This window comes from Pipistrellus hanaki, assembly GCF_964339955.1.
Source record: "Pipistrellus hanaki genome assembly, chromosome: 15".
NCBI lineage: Eukaryota > Metazoa > Chordata > Mammalia > Chiroptera > Vespertilionidae > Pipistrellus > Pipistrellus hanaki.
The window spans coordinates 50448626-50466086 of NC_140517.1; the positions used below are offsets into that span (position 1 = coordinate 50448626).

Below are 17461 nucleotides of genomic sequence, written 5' to 3' on the forward strand. Positions count from 1 at the left end.
TGGTCAGGGCCCAGGCCCAGGTTAAGGGCTCAATCCGCATGGTGATGGGGGGCCTGTGGGAAGCAGCCAATCAATGATTCTCTCTCACCGTTAATGGTCCTCTCTCTTCCTCCATCTCTGAAATCAATTAAAATACTTTTTAAAATACATTTATTGATTTTTTTTTTTACAGAGATGAAGGGAGAGGAATAGAGAGTTAGAAACACCAGTGGGAGAGAAACATTGTCCAGGTGCCTCCTGCACACCCCCCAAAGGGGATGTGCCCCCAACCAAGGTACATACCCTTGACCAGAATCAAACGTGGGACCCTTCAGTCTGCAGGTCAACTGAATCAACCAGCTAGCCACTGAACCTAACAGGCTAGGGCTAAAATACTTTGTGAGAAGTCCCCTTCCCAATGAGGCCCCTGCTGACCATCCACACTGCAATGCCCTCCTCTCCCAGCCACTTTGCTCAATGGAGAGAGCAGCCCTGGGATTGAAGGTCACAGGTGGTATTCCGGTCAAGGGCATGTACCTCGGTGCAGGCTTCATGATCCCTGTGCTGGAGGTGACACAGATGACTCTCTCTTACATGGATGTTTCTCTCCCTCTGCCTCTCTCCCCTCCCCCTTCTCTCTCCTTAAATGTCAATGGAACAATATCCTCGGATGGGGACAACAAACAAAACAGACATCTTCCCTCCCCAGACCCCACAGCAGACCCATTTCCATAGCACTCTCCACATTCTAGCCCCGATGCCTCACTGGCTCCAGGGAAGATGCAGCTGGTCTCTGTGCAATAGAGCATGCGCTCTGGGAGGCGGCAGCGGGGACTGGGCTCAACACCCTGAGGTGGAGCCGCCTCACCTCCCGGGCCTCACAGACGTTGTGGGCTTCAGTGGAAGGTGAGACTCTCCACCAGCAAGTGGGCTGTGACACGGGTGACAGTGCGCATGTCCACAATGAAGCCTGTGGTAACGCAGGTAGACACAGTGTTGTTTAGAAATGAAGCTATTGGACACTCAGCAGAGGATGGGACCTGGAAAGTTCTTGGAGCTTCAATTTATTTCCCCTCAAAATTTAGGAACTTCCCCTTTAATTAACCCCCAAGCCTTTTTGGCAAGAAATGAACAGTCACAACAGCATCTCATTTCAATCTGGAGCAGGAAGTTGCAGCTCAGAGCCCCAGGGAGGAAAGGTAGGAATCGGGATTTGGATAGCCCAGCTGCCTCTGCTGACAGGAAAGTGTGGGGGGGGGGGGGAAGGCCAGGGCCAGCACCCCAAACAGAGGTTCCTGAGTCAGAAAGTGGGAGCGGGAACACACCTTCCATCATTCAGTCCCCATAAGGCAGCGGCCTCACACTGTGGAGGACAATCATCGTGAGCAGGTTCAGGGCAGTGGCTGTGACTGGTGACATTCTCAAAGCCCACTTCATGCTCACAGTGTCCCCACCACCCAGCACCCCCTCTGCCCACCTCTCCCCACGGCAGGTCTCCCCTTTCCTGGAAGCTGCCACTGCCTAGAGTGCACACTCAGACCTCACCCTGCCCACCTGATTGCCTCCTCCTCCACATCACAACTGCAGCCACAACTCCCAGCAGGACCAGGCCCCCAGCGATGCCCAGAATGTTGAAAATGAAGGTCTGAGGAGGAGGCTCTGGAAAGAGAAGGGAAGGGAGGGTGAGGGCCCTGACCCCAGGTCACATTCCCGACCCCACTGAGGTCCCCCAGGGCCCCGCTGCCCTGAGAAGAGGCTGTGTGCCCATGGCCCTCCTCACCCCATCTCACGGTCAGGGGCTCGGGCAGCCCTTCGTGCTGCACATGGCACGTGTATCTCGGCTCCTCTCCAGGGGGCACCCCCACGGCCGCCCACTTCTGGAAGGTGCCGTCCCCCGCAGGCCTAGTCTCCACCATCTCCATGTCCTGGGTCTGGTCCTCCCCGTCATGCTGCCAGGTCAGGCTGATGTCCTCAGGGTAGAAGCCTTGCACCCAGCACCTCAGGGTGACCTCCCGGGCAGAGACGCGATGGTGGGTCACATATGCCTTTGGAGGTTCTGATAAGAAGGGAGGAAATGCAGGAAGTTTGCATCCTCCATGGGACACTCCAGCAGCGCCCATGTGACCATCCTGAGAGTGGACAGGCACCTGGGTGAGGAGGGAGCACACAGCACACACACACCAGCCTGGACAGAAGCACCTGGAAGGACTTCCTTGTCTTTAGAAAGTTCTAGAATCAGAGAGACACAGCCCAGGGCAGGAGGCAGGTCTCTGTGGGGAGAATAGTGATTGTGGTCCTGACCTGGGTGGAGGCCACGTGACTGAGAAAAGCTGGGGTGAGGCCTCAGACACAGGGGGTGTGGGGCAGCGCACAAGGCCTGAGAGAGAAGGTCCCGGTGGGTCCTAGAGCCCCTGCAGGGCCCATGGGAACCTTTTATGGGCTATTGCAGGGGGTCTCCCTGCACCCCAGGAGAGCCTGCACCCCTACCTGTCCCTGAGAGGAGGGAGAGTCCCTCTAGTACTTGACCTGGACATCCTGGGAGACCCTCTCCCTGACCCCGAGGAGGGGTGTCTGACACTGACCCCCTGTCCTGTCTCCTTGTAGGAGCCGTATCCCCGAGGAGAGGGGGTGGTTCCAGGGCCCCTGGTACCTGCGCGCTGCAGGGTCTCCTTCCCTTTGTCCAGGTACATGCGCAGTCTCCACACACAGGCCCTCCATGAAGCTATCCAAAAGCTCTCCCAAAGTTTGCGCCTCCCACTTGCGCATTGTGATCTGAGCCTCCGTGTCAGCCTCAGTCCAGGAGGTGAGGCCCTGGTTCAGGGAGAGGTATTCAGTGCCATCGTAGGCGCATTGATTGCTCCTGCGCAGGAGGTGCCCATCGGATCCCAGGTCGCAGCTGGACTTGACCTGGAGAGTGTGAGACCCTGACCCCGCCCTGAGGTCAGCACCGCCTCGAGGCCAACCCCTCCCCGCGGCCCCGCAGGGACTGAATCTAAAACTGAAATTAAAATCGGGTCACAGTCCCCGCAGGCTCCTCCATGGGTGGGCGGGTCGGATGGGTCCTGCCGCCTTGTGTGACGCTGGGACCCGGACCTTCCGGGCCAACCCAGCCTGTCCCTGGGGAGGTTGGTCTTGACGGGCCCCGCGCGCGGCTCACCGTCCTCGCTCTGGTTGTAGTAGGCGCGCAGGGTCCGCAGGTTCCCTCGGAAAGTCTGTGCTGCTGCCCTGAACATCTGGGTCTGCAGGTCCCAATAACCGGGGACCTCCGGCTCCACCCACGGCTGCTGCATCCACAGCGCCCGCGGCTCTGCCCTAGGAGTCGCCGAGTCGCTGTCGAACCGCACGAACTGCATGTCGTCGACGTAGCCAGCGGCGAGAAAGTGGGGCTCCCCATAGCCGGGCCCGGACACGATGGTGTAGAAATAGCTCAGGGAGTGGGAGCCTGGGGGGCGGACGGAGGGCAGTTCCAGGGCTGGACTGGCGCCTTCCCGGGCCCGCGCCCCGCCGGGTCCCCGCGCCCCTCCCAGCACAGCCGCCCCCTCCCACCCCGCACTCACCGGCCCAGCTGGGGGTCAGAACCAGCGCCCCCGAGAGCAGCAGGAGGAGGGTGGGGGGCCTCTGCACTGGCATCCTAGCAGTTTGGGGAGCGTCTGAGTCCTGGCACTAACCCGGAGGACTTATAACCGGAGCTCCGGGATTCTGATTGGCTGCTGTAGAAGCCGCCCAGCCAATGGGAATGAGAGGTGATGCCGCGTCACCTGTGTGGGCGAGGCTTGGGGTATGTGGGTTGGACCAAAACTAGTGCCTCCTCTAGGGACTCTGCAGGCTCTGGGGAGGGGGCTCCAGGCATGGACCCCACTGCCACTCACACATCCAAACATCCTGTGGGGGCACACCACGCCCGGCGCCCAGTGCAAACAGCCAGGACCCCTGTGGCCTCCATCCAGCTGCACGGCCCCCCACAGGTGTTCCCCAGCATTGACATACATGCAGAGGCCAGGGCCTGCCCAGCACACCCACGCTACTCTGGTCGAGGGGTCCCTGTACTCCACGCGGGCTTTTTGGCTCAGACGCTCCAGAAACTCAGCCCCCATGAGGGACCGCCTGGCGTGTTCCTGCCAACTGGATCCTGAGAAAACCCACCTGCTTTCGGGCCTGTCCCTGCCCTGCCTCCAGGACAGGCCTGTGGGGCTGGAGCCCAGGGCAGATGCCCCGTTCATGCCCGGCGTCCGGGACAGGGCGGCGTGCTGCCTCAGGAGCTCCCGGGAGCCCGGCTGCAGCCGCTCTGGCCTGGCTCCCGCTTCCACCTGGCCCAGAGGCCACGAACCAGGAGCAGGGACCAGGCACCCCCTCTGGGCAGGCCCTGCACCCGCAGGTGCGCCCACGCTGGTGTGAGCAAGTGTGGGAGGAGGCGGACCCCTCCAGGAGGCCGGCACGCGTAGGTCTGCAGCCCTGTTGGCACCGGAGGCGGGAAGGGCTGGGGCTCTGGGCCCAATTGTCCCTCAGCCACGTCCCTGTCAGTCTGCTGGGCCCTGGGCAGCGGACGCACCTGCCCCACCTGAACCTTCGAGTCCCAGCTATCCAGCCCCTCAGGCTCCCTGTTTGGCACCCAGTGACCCACAGATGCCCCTCCCCGGCCCGGCCCGGCCAGCGCCCGGGGACACGCCAGGCCAGCACTGCTGCAGCCCACGAGGCGCGGGCCCTGCAGGCGGGGAGGCCACTGAAATGGACAAACTGCTTTCCTCCAAAAGGAGAGACGGAAGGTACAAGGAGGTAGCAGGCACAGGCAGCCGGATCCCGGCCCTTGGCAGCGGCCTCAGCAGGAGCTGGGCCCTGAGGCTGCGGGTGGGGACAGGATGCTGGCAGGGACCTCAGGTGGCCTGTGTGGAATTGAAGTGCCCCAGCAGCACCCCCGCTGGCAGCTCAGCTGCAGATGACCTTGGCCTTGAACTCCAGAGAGGCCAGGCGAGCTGGGTTGGCGATCAGGAGCCTCCTCTCCTGAGGCCTGGGCGGCTCAGGGCGGGCACCTGGCTTCAGGTGCACAGCTCGCTCCCATCTGGGTGTGTCCGTCCCCGGGCCCTCCCCTCTCTTCCCCTCCCCGCAGGGCTGCGCTCCGGGCGGGGCCTGTATGGGCTCCATAGCTCCTCCAGCTTCCCCCCTCCATGTCCCCAGCGCAAAGCGGCCCGTCTGGGGAGCCCTCACCATCAGGCTCCGTCCGGGGACGGCCCCGAGGCCCGGGTACCATCAGAGGCGCCCACGGCCGAGCCCTGCATCCCCGCTCTCACCGAAGGCCTGGTCCTGAGGTCGGGTCCCCGGAGGGGGCGGCTCTCACACCTGCTGACCTGAGCGCAGCACAGGGGGTGGCGCTGTCCTCCCTTCGGGGCCCAGCGCGGGACCTGCCGCCCAGGAGCCCGGCCTGGTGCTGGGGCGGCTCCCTCCTTCCCCGACCCACGGGGCCCTCCCAGGAGGGGGTGCGGGGCCCCCGGGGGTGGATGCTGCTGCTGGGCCTCAGCTCTGACCTGCGGGCGGCGCAGGGGCTCCCCTTCTCTTTGGGGTCCCGGTCCCCACCCCTGGTGTCCTTCTGCCCCAGGAGGCTGCCCCTGAGTGTGGGAGCCCCGTTAGCTGAGGAGGAGCCCCCCCCCCCCCGGAGCTCCTGGGCCTTTAAAGAGGCACCTGAGTGGCCGCCATGTTGCAAGTCTCCTGTGTGGACGCCCCCGCGGGAGGGACGCGGCTGCTGTGCCCGCACCTCTGGGCGCTGCCATGGGGGCAGCAGACCGCACGTTCCCCCCAGGCCCGCCCCCGGGCCCCGCCCCCCGGCTGTAAAGTGGGGGTTGTGTGCTGGTTTCCTCTCTAAGGGGTGTGTGTCCCCACCATGGACATGCCTCCCTCCTGAGCGTGACCATCCGGGGCCTGGCCCCATCGGCGCCCCTTTCGCGGGATCCTCCGCGTCCCTGGCTGTGCGGGAGGCCCTGGCCTCGCCCTCTGTCCTCAGGGGCTTGGGCAGGGCGGCTGCTTTCTCCCTGGAAACTGTGCTCAGCGGGGTGCAGCCCCCTCTCCCTCAGAAAGAGGGGTGCCCCCCAGGAGCCGGAGCTGGCGGCCTTGCTGAGGGGCCGGGCCGGGTGCCCACGGGGACGGGGCAGAGAGGAGGGCGGAGGCAGGGGTGTCTCCAGCTGCGCCCCCTCCGACAGGCCCCTCCGCAGGCGCGGGGTGACCAGCTGAGGAGGCGTCTGTGTGGGGACCCCCGCCACCAGTGGAGGGGTTCCTGCTCTGGGTCCCCTGACCGCGCCTCTGGGGCTCTTGATCGACCTGCGCAGGTCCATCCCCTGAGAGTTCCTGGAGACAGCCCCTGGCACGCAGCTCCCCGGACCCGCCTCTGGGGACCAGGCGCCTGGGACGCGAGGAGGTGCTGCGGAGCGCAGGGCGACCCAGGAAGACCTTCCCGGAGGGGGCTGCGGAGGGACCCGCCCAGTACTCAGCCCCGTAGCGTTGCTGGGGGACGCGCAGTCTCCACTGCGGGTCCCTGGCCGCTGGACCATCCCTCCTGGGACCCGCTTGTCCCTCCCCTGCTGCCGGACGTGGCCCGCAGTCTGTCCTAGGCTCCTCTGCCATGGCCTGTTGGGGCCCAAAGTCCTTGCGCGGAGGTCAGCGCTGGGGCAGCCGGGTCTCGGGAGGTGGAGAGGGCGGGAGGGAGTCGGGCTCAGGGCGGGCCCTGCACATGCGTAGGTGCCCCGGGGCGGGCGGCCCCCCAGACCAGGCGCCCAGCGAGCAGCGGAGTTTCGGCCCTGGGGCCTCGGCGGGAGCCCTTCTGGAGAGGGGCCTGGAGCCTCGGGTGGAGCTGGTTCTGCCCCAGTCCCGCCTACGGTTGAGGTTGGACCGGTTCCCCCGCATCCGGTCACCCCCGGACGCCAGCGCTGCCGCTCCAGCCCCTCGGCCCAGCCCGCCTAAGCAGGGGAGGCCCTGGCAGCGCTGAGGTCTGAGTGGGGGTCGGAGTTGTTGGTGGTTCTCAGGGGGCGGGGCTGAGGGGAAGGATGGGACCCCGGTTCTGCTGTCCCTTCCTGGGCCCCAGGCAGCAGGCGCTCAGGAGGCAGGCTCGTCCTCCCACAGCCCCCCCAATGGCCCCCAGCATCTGCAGCGGCCTGTCCTGGGGGCTGGCTGTGCCCCAGTGGGAGGAGGGACGGGGGGAGGAGGAGGGAGCCGTATGGCCCAGTCTGCCCTGCTCTGTCCTGTGTTTATTGGCGCTAAAGGTATGAGCACAGCCCACATGCACCTAAGTGACACTCACATGAGATCACACACACTCACACACACACACACACACACACACACACACACAAATATACACACACACAGGAATACACACATATACACACACTCACATACATGCATGCATACACACCGGAACACACTCCTGCATATTAATATGCGCTCACTCACACACATATATGCACACAAGAGATCACACAGGTGCACCCAGGCACAAGCAAGTACACAGTTGCACACACGCGCAGGCACATAAACACACACACACACACACACACAGTGTGTTTAGATTTGTTCTTGTTAATTCTCATTGGAGATGTTTTTCCAGGGATTTCTCTCTTCCTCAGAGAATGTAGGGAGGGAGGAGGAGGGGAGAGGGAGGGAAGAAGGAGAGGGAAGGAGGAAGAGGGGACAGGGAGGAAGCAGGGGCAAGGGGGAGCCAAAGAAAGGAGATGCTGGAACAGTGCCTCTGGGGGGAGGGTGTGTGCCCAGCAGCCCTGGCCCAGGACAGCGCCCAGGACTCTGTGGCGAGGGAGGCACTCTGGGTGCTGAGTGGCCAGGCCAGGGCAGCAGCCTCTGTATCAGGGGACTGTCCCCACGGCGCTCTGACCATCAGCGCTGTCACCGTGCCCCAGGTGGGGGGTCAGATGGTGGGGTGCCCCCTTCTCTGCCCTCAGTGTGCAGGCTCCAGACAGGCTCCCCAGGAGCAGGTCCCACCCCATCAGGGGCAGGAGGCCAGCGGAGAGGGATCTCCCCCTCAGTCTCTCTCTCCTGCCTTCTCTCTAAGGAGCCATCCCCCCTTCCCGCCCAGCTCGGATCCCCCCCAGAGCAGGGCTGTGAGCACAAGGTGACATGGGAGGTCCGCCCTTCCCCCGTGCCTGACTCAGTGCCCCCTCCTCAGGCCTGACAACGCCCTCAGGGCCTTACCCCCAGCTCCCAGCTTCTCTTCATTTTTATTTTTTTCCCTTCAGACATATTTTTATTTATTTTACTTAGGGCCAGATAATTAGCATATAAATCAGGAAAACTGCCTAAACCAGTTTCGCTCAGTGGATAGAGCCTTGGCCTGCAGACTGAGATGTCCCAGGTTTGATTCTGGTCAAGGGCATGGACCTTGGTTGCTGGCACCGCAGTTGGGTGAGGGGGGGTGCAAGAGGCAGCTGATCAATGATTCTCTCATCGATGTTTCTAACTATCTCTCTCCCTTCCTCTTTTAAAAAAATCAATAAAAAATATTTTTAACAAAAGAAAAACGGAGTGCCTTAGAACTATATCACATATTCTCTCCAAATTTTTAAAGAGCCAAACTCTAGAAGACACACACTCACAAGTAGTGAAGACATAAAGCACACACACACACACTCATCCCCTTCAGGAACCATGATCCAATAATACATTTAATAGGTGAGATCTCACTCATCAATGTACAAAACAAACAGACAATCAACACCCCCTCCACATTGATTAAGACCCATGCCCCCGGGAAGAGCACTTACAGTCAGAAAGGTTTCTCGGGAGCCCTGTGAGGTGGCCTGTGTCATAAAGTAACAGAAGCCACAGAGCGGCTCTGCGGTGTCTGGTGGACACAAGACATGGGCCCTCCGCGGAGGCTCTGGCAGAGGAGCGGGAACGTGTCTGCACTCAGGGCCAGAGCCAGCCTGAGCTCACTCCCTGCTCTCTCTTGTGGCCGCTCCTCCACCAGCTCCCTGCACTGTGGGCTCAGGGGAGGCAAAGGCGTTCTGTTGCTTCTTACCCTCAGGGTGCTGATGTTCTGGGCCAGGAGCTCATCTCCTTTTGCCTCAGGCCATCCCCATGGGCAGGAGGTGCATGCAACCAGCTGAGGCCAAGAGGGCTCCCTGACACCTTTCTCCTCCTCACTCTGCAGTCATTCTACCATGTCTTCCATCCCAGGCTCTGCATTTCCTCTGCCTCCTCCACGCCCTGCTGGGACTGGTTAGCACTTCCAAAGGGGCTCCCACTGCCCCGCCCCCCCCCCCAACTCCCTCTTCCTGGTTTACAATGTGTGGAACTTATTTCATCTGGAAAGGCCACTTTTCCCATCTTCTTCACCCCCTTTCCAGTGAGTTTGTTGGGGAGACATGGGTGACCAAACCACGTAGGTTTCCGGTGCCCCGGGCCCCAGCGCCATCTCTGTGGGACGGTTCACCCAGCTCTGCTGGTTCCTGCTCCCATTCCATTGGGGAGAACTGGCACTCAAGCCAGCCCAGGAGCCAGGGGCCCAGCTGCAGCCCCTTCTGGGACCCTCTAGAATGTTCTGGTCCACTGAGGCCTCCGATGCTCCCGCCCCAGCCCCTGCCACAAGAGCAGAAGAGAGGGCACTGAGAGCAGTCAGCCCGTAGAACAGGAGAAGACAGGCTGGGGCCTGTGGGTGGCTTGTCCCCGGCCACAGCTGATGGAGGACAGCCATGTGCAACCCTGCTGTGAGGTCCTCATTGCTCCCTGCCCTTCCTGTCCCACTGTGCGCACCAGAGAGCGGGGTTTTCCTTTGTTTCCTTGCTTTAAAGACTTTTAGAGAGAGAGGGAGGGAGATGAAGAGGGAGAGGGAGGTAGAAGCATGGATCAGTTTGCTCCTAGAGGCCCCCTACTGAGGATCAAGTCAGACACCAGGGCATGTGCCCTAATAGGGAATGGAGCCTGGGCCTCCTGGTGCATGGGCCACCCTCACCCCTGAGCACACCGGCCTGGAGAGAGGGTGTTCTGTCTGTCTTCACTACACAAGCAACAGGCCCACAGGAAGCCTGTACAGAGGCCTCTCTACGTATTAGTGTTGGATGGATGGGTGGGTGGATGGATGGCTGGCTGGAGGGGTAGATGGTATAGAGCGGTAGATGGATTGAAGGATGGGTGGATGGGTGGGTGGGTGGATGGATGGATGGGTGGATGGATGGATGGGTGAATAAATGGATATATGAATGGATGAATGGGTGGATGGCTGTCTGGATGGGTGGGTGGATGGATACATGGATGGATGGATGGATGGATGGGTGGATGGATGGGTTGATTGATGGATGGATGGGTGGATGGATGAATGGATGGGTGGATGGATGAATGGATGGATGGGTGATGAATGCATGGATGGATGGATGAATGGATGGTTGGTTGGATGATTGGATGGATGGTTAGATGGTTGGATGGGTGATTTGATGGATGGATGGTTGGATAGATGGATGGATGAGTAGATTCATGGATAAGTGGATGGATGGGTGGATGGATGGGTGGTAGAATGGATGGTTGGATGGGTGAATGGAAGGATGGATGGATGGATACATGGATGAATGGATGGGTGGATAGATGGATAGGTAGATGGAAGGATCGATGAATGGATAAAAGGATGGATGTGTGGATTGGTGTATGGATGGGTGAATTCGTGTATGGATGCATAGATGGATGGAAGGATGGATAGATGGATGGATGGGTTAATGGGTGGATGGATGGATGGGTGGATGGATACATGAATGGATGGATGGATGGATGGGTGGATGGATACATGGATGGATGGATGGATAGATGGATGAATGGCTGGATGGACAGGTGGATGGATGGATGGTTGTGTGGATGGATGGTTGTGTGGATGGATGGATGAGTGGATGGATGAATGGTTGATGGATGAATGGATGGATGGTTGGATGGATGGATAGTTGAATGGGTGAATGGATGGATGGGTGGGTTGATGGATTGATGGAATGATGCAATGATGGATGGATGGGTGGATAGATGAATGGGTGCATGGGTGGATGCATGGATGGGTGGATGGATGGATGGGTGGATGGGTGGATTGATGGGTGGATGGGTGGATGGACAGGTGGTAGGATTGATGGATGGGTAGATGGATGGATGGTTGAATGGACGAATGGATGAATGGGTGGGTGGATGGATGATTGAATGGATGAATGTATGGATGGGTGGGTGGATGGATGGTTGAATGGATGAATGGATGGATGGGTGGGTGGATGGATTGATTGAGTGATGCAAAGATGAATGGATGGATGGATGGGTGCATGGGTGGATACATGGATGGGTGGATGGATGAATGGATGGGTGGGTGGATGGATTGATGGAGTGATGCAAAGATGAATGGATGGATGGGTGGATGGATGAATGGGTGCATGGGTGGATGCATGGATGGGTGGATAGATGAATGGATGGATGGGTGGGTAGATGGATGGATGGATGGATGGGTGGATGGGTGGATGGGTGGATGTATGGATGGGTGGATAGATGGATGGATGGAAGGATGGGTGGATGGATGGGTGGTTGGGTGGGTGGGTGGATGGATGGATGGATAGATGGATGGGGCATTGGTCGTGAGGCTGCATTTCTCACTGCAAACTGTGCTCAGCGGGGTGCAGCCTCCTCTCCCTCAGAAAGAGGGGTGCTCCCCGGGAGCCAGAGCTGACTGCCTTGCTGAGGGACCAGGCAGAGGGGAGGGCGGAGGCAGAGGTGTCTCCAGCTTTGTCCCCTTTGACAGGCCTCCAGCTGGGAGTCTGCAGCACAGGCAGTGTACAGGCGCTAGGCGACCTGTTGAGGAGGCGCCTGTGTGTGGACCCCCCGCCCTACAAGGAGGGGTTCTTGCTCTAGGTCAGTGTTTCCCAAACTTCTCTCATGATGAGAATCACCTGGTGGAGTTGTTAAAACAGATTCCTGAATCCCAACTAAGAAGTGCTAAACTAGAATTTTGGGGAACATATAGGTAAAGTTGTATACTTAACTAGTGCTCTAAGACAGATTTTATATACAGAGCACTAAGTTAGGTATGCAATTTTACCTATATGTTCTCAAAAATTCTAGTTTAGCACTTCTTAGTTGGGATTCAGGAATCTGTGTTTTAACAACTCCACCAGGTGATTCTCATCATGAGAGAAGTTTGGGAAACACTGTTCTAGGTCCCTGGACCGCGCCTCTGGGGCTCGCGATCGCCCTGTGCAGGCCAAGCCCCTGCTGGTCTGTGGAGACGGCCCGCACACACAGCTCCATGGACTCCGCCTCTGGACTCCGCGACCGAGGAAGCCTTCCCGGAGGGGGCAGCGGAGGGACCCGCCCAGGACTCAGCCTCAAAGCGTTCCTGGAGGACGCGCAGCCGCCTTTGCGGGTCTCCGGCCGCCTGACCCTGCCTCCTGGGACCCGCCAGTCCCTCCCCGCTGCGGCAGGGACGCGGCCCGCAGTCAGCTCCTTAGCCTCAGCCTGTGGGGGCGGGGCGGGGGCGGGGCGGGGTCCCCGCGCGGAGGTCAGCGCTGCGGGAGCCGGGGCAGCGAGGCAGACAGGGCGGGAGGGAGAGTAGGGCTCAGGGCGGGCCCTGAACAAGCGTCGGGTGCCCCGGGCCAGCGGCCCCCCAGACCCAGAGCCCTGTGAACAGCTGGGCGGTGGCAGCGGGCCAAGGTGGGAGATGAGCTCGGCGCCGCGGGTGGATCTGGTTCTGAGTCCGCCCCGCAGGCGGCTGAGGTTGGGCCGGTGCCCCCGCACCCGGTGACCCCTGATGTCATCGCTGCCGCTCCAGCCCCTCAGTCGGAGTTGGGGTCGAGTTCTCGGCGGAGCTGAGGGGAAAGCAGGGGCTCCAGGGGTGGCGGTAGCGGTGGGGACCCCGGTTCTGCTGCCCCTTCCTGGGCCCCTGGCCGCAGTGCTGACAGGCAGCCCCGCCCCTTTTCCCAGGTTTTGCAGGGGATCGATCTAGGGTTGACAGTGGAGGGAGGATCGCCCTGCTCTGTCCTGTGTTTATTGGCGCTAAAGATGTGATCATGTCCCAACATACAATTTAGTGACACTCACATGAGATGACACACATTCACTTACACACTCACACATGCACTCACACACACAAACTTTTCTATAAGAGAGAGAGAGAGAGAGAAGAGAGAGCGAGCAGTTAATTCTCACTGGATATTTTTCCATGATTTTTCTCTTTTATTCATTTATTTTATTATTTTTTATTGATTATGTTATCACATATTTGTCCTCATGCCCCCATTCCCATCTCAACCTCCTCCCTACATATTCCCTCCCCCTCCCCCCCCTTGTCCACAGCCACTGGCCAGGCCCATATGCATGCACACAAGTCCTTCGGTTGATCTCTCCCACTTACCCCCACCCTCCCCTACTTTCCCTCTGAGGTTTGAGAGTCTGATCGCTGCTTCTCTTTCTCTGGGTCTGTTTTTGTCCATCAGTTTATGTTGTTCATTATTTCCCCTGTATGAGTGAGATCATGTGATCCAAGAAATACCCTTGTAAGAGCTGAAACTGAGAGAAGCCATACTGGTTATGCTGAGAGGCAAATGAGTCAGTGTGTAGTGAGTTCCTTTCTGGGCCAATAGTTCTTTTGAGTCCCAATTTCAATGTCAAACAGTCCCTTGTGTGTACATGTCAGCCATGATAGTTCAGATCTGATTGGTGGACAAATGGTGGTGATGCAGGTCTGACCGTCTCTGGTTTGGTCCTGGGCAGAGTATTTAACCTTTTAGCTTTATTTTTATTGTTGTCACTATTACAGATGTCTCCATTTCCCACCACAACCCTTTTCCCACTTCCATCCAGTCCCTGCCCCCTTTCTTCTGGCCATCACTGCACAGTTGTCTGTGTCTGTAGGTTATGCACAAATGCCCTTCACCTCTTTCTTCCATTCAATCGAGAGAGAGAGAGAGAGAGAGAGAGAGAGAGAGAGAGAGAGGAAGAGAGAGAGGAGAGGGAGACAGAAACATTGATGTGTTGTTCCACTCATTCATGCACTCATTGGTGGATTCCTGTGTATGCCCTGACGAGGGATTGAACCCACAATCTTGGCGTATTGGGACGATGCACTCACCAACTGAGCTACCCTCCAGGGCTAGAGTTATTATTATTTTAAAATATATTTTACCCCCCTATGGATGCTGAGCCTTTTCCCAAGCTCTCTGCCCCTTCTGCAGGGAAACCCCTCTCCGGGGATCTGTCCAGCAGCCCGTTCCTGAAAGTGCTGCTTCTCTTCTCCCAAGGAGAGGGGACAGACCCTAAGCCTTGCGTTCCCGCCCTCCTCCCTGGCAGAGCAGCCGTCCAGGCTGCGCCCACGCCTCCTAGCCCGTGTCCTGCACTGTGTGGTCTCTGCCCTAAGCAGCTCCCAGCCCATCTCACAGGAGCCGGGAGCAGAGCAGACAGCGGGCGGGCTTCTCGGGGCCGGGACGCGCCCGTCCACAGCTGCCTCCCCGGAGCCTGGCGCCCAGGCTGCCGCCCAGCGGGAGGACCCTGTGCCCGGCACAGACAGGTGCCAGGCAGGGGCAGGGGTGAGGCCCAGAGCAGGTGTGTGGGCCCCTGGTAGGTGCTCAGGAAGCGCTCCGGGGCTGCGGGGGGTGGGTGGGGGGTCAGGGCCGAGGTCACGGGGACGGGTGCCAGGGCGGGAGCCCCGCCTTCGCGGGCTGAGCCCCCCGCTGTCTCTCTCAGGGGGAGGCAGATGCTGGTGTTCAAGGACACGCACTGGAGGAGGGATTCCCTCGCCCCGCTCTGCCTTCTCCTTTCGTTTCTTTCGTTTCGTTTTGTTTCGTTTCTTTCTTTCTTTCTTTCTTTCTTTCTTTCTTTCTTTCTTTCTTTCTTTCTTCTTTCTTTCTCTTTCTTCTTTTTTCTTTTTAAAAATATATTTTATTGATATTTTAAAGGGAGGAAGGGAGAGGGATAGAGAGTTAGAAACATCGATGAGAGAGAAACATCCATCGGCCTCCTCCTGCACACCTCCTACCTGGGATGTGCCCGCAACCAAGGTACATGCCCTTGACCGGAATCGAACCCGGGACCCTTCAATCCACAGGCCGACGCTCTATCTGCTGAGCACACCGGTTTCGGCAGGACTTTTTTCTTTAAGGACCAGCTGTACTGGAGCTAAGAGGAGCTCAAGCTGCGCAAGGACCCCGGCCCCCAGCCGAAAGCGCCCGTGGAGGGGCGTTCCCAGCTGGACGGCGCCCTGCGCTGGTCTGACGGTGAGCCTGGCGGGGGCGAGAGAGAGGAGGGGGAGGGGTCTGGGGGGCTGCCGACCCTCCGAAGCCCCTCACCCCTGCCGCATGGCCGGTCGGTGCCTGTCCTGTCCCCTCGTCCCTCGTCCCTCGTCCCTCCCCGGCGGCATCGTGTCCCGTGGAAAACCGGGGCGTCTCATCCATCCATCCATCCATCGCCCTGTGGCCACGCCCCGGGAGTGTCCTGGGGCCTGTGGGGCTGCGCCTGGGGCTGAGAGGCCTGGCCTGCGGCCGTCCTGCCTCCCACTGCTTATGCCCTGCTGCCCCGCTGCCCCGCCTCCCCCTGCCCCCCTGCCCCGCGGCCCCGCTGTCCCCCTGTCCCGTCCTGCTGTCCGTCCGGCCCGCGCCCCCACACCCCAGCAGCGAGGAGCTCAGCGCCCCCTCTCCCCGCAGGGGCCGCCTACTGCTTCCCAGGCGGGGAGTGCTGGAAGGTGCGGGACAGCCAGCTGGCCGCGGCCCGGCTGCCCGCAGCCCACGGCCCGGGACTGGCTGGTCTGCAGAGGTCACAGCCCCGGCCCAGGGCCACGGGGAGGGGGCAAGAGGGGCCCAGCGTCCAGCACCCGGAGCACGAGCCCCGGACCCGCCCGGCAGCCCGAGCAGAGCCCAGGTCAGCCTCCCGGATGGAGGGGCGGCCCAGGGCGCAGCCCCCCGCCGCCGGCACGGACTCGTGGACACCGGAGGCCGGGCCCTCTGCCTGCTGGGAGGGGTCTGTCCAGGAGACGGTGACGGCCAGACGGCGGTGGGGACTGGGCAGGGGAGGTGCCGTCCTTCCTGCCAGCAGAGACGCCACTCTCCCTGAAATCAATAAATAGATTTTTTTTTAAAAAAAAGGATTTTACAACCTGTTTTAAGATAGAAAACTTTATTGAGGGTTGAACAGTTCCTTGTGAAACCTCCCCATGGCTGGCCACAGAGTCACAAAGCGAATAAAACCCACGTTCACACACAGTCTATAAAACACGTCTGGACAGGGTCCCGGCAGAGGCGGAGAGCCGGGGTCAGTAACTTGCGGTTCCTGGGCACAGAGCAGGTGTGTGTGTGTGTGTGTGTGTGTGAGTGTGTGTGAGTGTATGCATATGTGTGTATGAGTGCATGTGTGAGTGCATGTGTTGAGTGTGTGTGTATGAGTGTGTGTGTGAGTGTGTGTGTATGTGTGTATGAGTGTGTGAATAAGTGTGTGTGTGAGTGTGTGTGTGTATATATGAGTGTGTGTGTGTATGAGTGTGTGTGTGTGTGTGAGTGTGTGTGAGTATGTGTGAGTGTGTGTGTATGAGTGTGAGTTTGTGTTTGTGTGAGTGTGTGTGCGGGGGTCGGGGGAGCGCTCTGATACTTATCCCTGGAAGCCGCTGTTGAGTCTGAAAGTCCAGGTTGCTCGCACGCCCACGCCGGCCCCTCCGGCACTGGGCCTGTCCCGTCACTGAGGAGTGATGGTCAAGCAGGGGTCTCTCTCCTCCTCGGCCGCCAGGAGCTCCTGGGATTCCTCGACAAATTCAGCTTTATTCAGCCTGGCAGGTAGAGAAGGGGCTCTGTCTAACTCACACCCTTCCTTCCTTTTCTGTTTTTAAATAAATATATTTTATTGATTTTGTACAGAGAGGAAGGGAGAGGGATAGAAAGTTAGAAACATCGATGAGAGAGAAGCATTGATCAGCTGCCTCCTGCACACCCCCTACTGGGGATGTGCCCGCAACCAAAGCACATGCCCTTGACCAGAATCAACCTGGGACCTTTCAGTCCCCAGGCCGACGCTCTATCCACTGAGCCAAACCGGTTTCATTTGGTTGATTCTTCTCTGTGCCCTGACCAGGGATGGAACTTGCAACCTTGGCGCATGGGGATGATGCTTCGACCATCTGAGTCTTTGAAGGTCCCAGGTGCGTGGGTTTGGGCTGAGGAGTGCCTCCAGGATACCGATCACCTGTGTGAGGTCTGTGCCTCCTGGTCACCTTCACTCCCATCCTCCTTCAGCCCCCGTTCAGCAGGCTCCTCGTCAGATCCCGCTGTTGCCCGACAAGAGTCTTCCTCTCGCGGGGTTGATGGTGTGGATGGTGCCCTGAGGTTCTTTCCCTCTGGCACAGCCCAGATCCATGGTGTGGAGGGGTCTCAGCCGGGCGCCCCCAAAGCTCTGGCGTCTCCACGTGGGTGTGGACCATCGTGGAGTCAGCGGAGCAGGAGAAGGAGGGGGAAGGAGGGGGAAGGAAAGGGAAGGAAGAAGCTGGAGAGACAGGTGAGCC

At 59.7% G+C, this 17461-nt stretch overlaps 1 pseudogene across 1 annotated transcript; it reads right to left on the reverse strand.

The window, feature by feature from the left end:
• Positions 1-1481: 1481 nt before the first annotated feature.
• LOC311633669 (class I histocompatibility antigen, Gogo-C*0203 alpha chain-like) lies at positions 1482-3618 on the reverse strand (annotated as a pseudogene). The gene is made up of 5 exons (XR_014797096.1): positions 3537-3618; positions 3137-3421; positions 2630-2903; positions 1760-2035; positions 1482-1638 (listed from the first exon to the last, which is right to left on the reverse strand). The product of XR_014797096.1 is annotated as a class I histocompatibility antigen, Gogo-C*0203 alpha chain-like (transcript).
• Between the last annotated feature and the right edge of the window lie 13843 nt (positions 3619-17461).